Raw genomic sequence first — 1,187 nt, 5'->3', positions numbered from 1 at the left:
ATGAACCAAGTGCTCTTTAGAATTTGGAATCGATGAAGTTGCTCTCTGATTTAGTTTTGGACCCTTTTCCCTCAAGGATTGATGGAGAAATCAATGGATTTGCTTGGGGGGTTTAGGTCAACAATGGAGTGAGAGAGACAGAGCTCCTACTCTGTTATAGGCGTGTTGGAGTGAAAAAAAGAGAGCAGGTTGGTTCCTTACCGAAAGGGAAAGGCATATATACCCCCAGCCCCCAACAGTCACATAAAACGCAGATAGTCATTGGGAAGGAGAGGGAAATGTATATATACCCCCAGCCCCCAACGGACACTACACCTAAGAGGTCGGGCGTGATGAGGCCGTGACCAAGGGGTTGAGCGAGCCGAAGCCCGCAACCAAAGGGTCGAGTGAGACGGAGCCCACGACCAAAGGGTTAGGCGAGACGGAGCCCGCGACCTTGGGGTTGGGCAAGCCGGAGCCTGCGACCTTGGGGTCAGGCGAGTCAGACCCACGTCCAAGGGGTTGAGCGAGTCTGAGCCCGCACCCAATGGGTCGGGTGAGTCGTAGCCCACACCCAAGGGGTTGGATGAGTCATAGCTCGCACCCAAGGGGTCGGACGAGTCGTAGCTCGTACCCAAGGGGTTAGGCGAGTCGTAGCTCGCACCCAAGGGATCGGGTGAGTCATAGCTCAGACCCCACAAGACAACAAGGGTAATAGTAAAGTGTAGACTGTATTGGCTGTGAATCTGAGAATGCTTGTGGTTGTTTGAGCACTTGGTAGCATATATTAGCTTAAGCATTGTGGCCCCCTTTATAGTACGACTTTTCCTATACTCAAATTCAATATATAAAAGAATTTAAACCTCATTTGAGTTTGAAGCTATCTGCATTTATAATTGGGGGCTCATCCATTTCATGTAGCATCCTCGAATATAAAATTCATGCTTGTCATCTCGATAAATTTCATTAGATCTCTAATTGTGTGGTCATTATCACCAAAATCCACAATTAAGGCTTGATTGCACTTTTAATCTCCCCCTTTTTATGATTGATGACAACCCAATTAGAGCTTACAAAAGATATGAAGTGAATACTGAGATTTTTGAGCCATGGGTGTAGAGCCTCCCCCTAAGTATGTGAATAAAGAATTGAATTCTCAAATTGGCATAAGAAGCAAAAATTCACATTTTTAGTGAAAGTGATGGGGC

This window comes from Miscanthus floridulus, chromosome 17 (genome assembly GCF_019320115.1).
Source record: "Miscanthus floridulus cultivar M001 chromosome 17, ASM1932011v1, whole genome shotgun sequence".
Taxonomy (NCBI): Eukaryota; Viridiplantae; Streptophyta; class Magnoliopsida; order Poales; family Poaceae; genus Miscanthus; species Miscanthus floridulus.
This window is presented reverse-complemented; position numbering follows the sequence as displayed.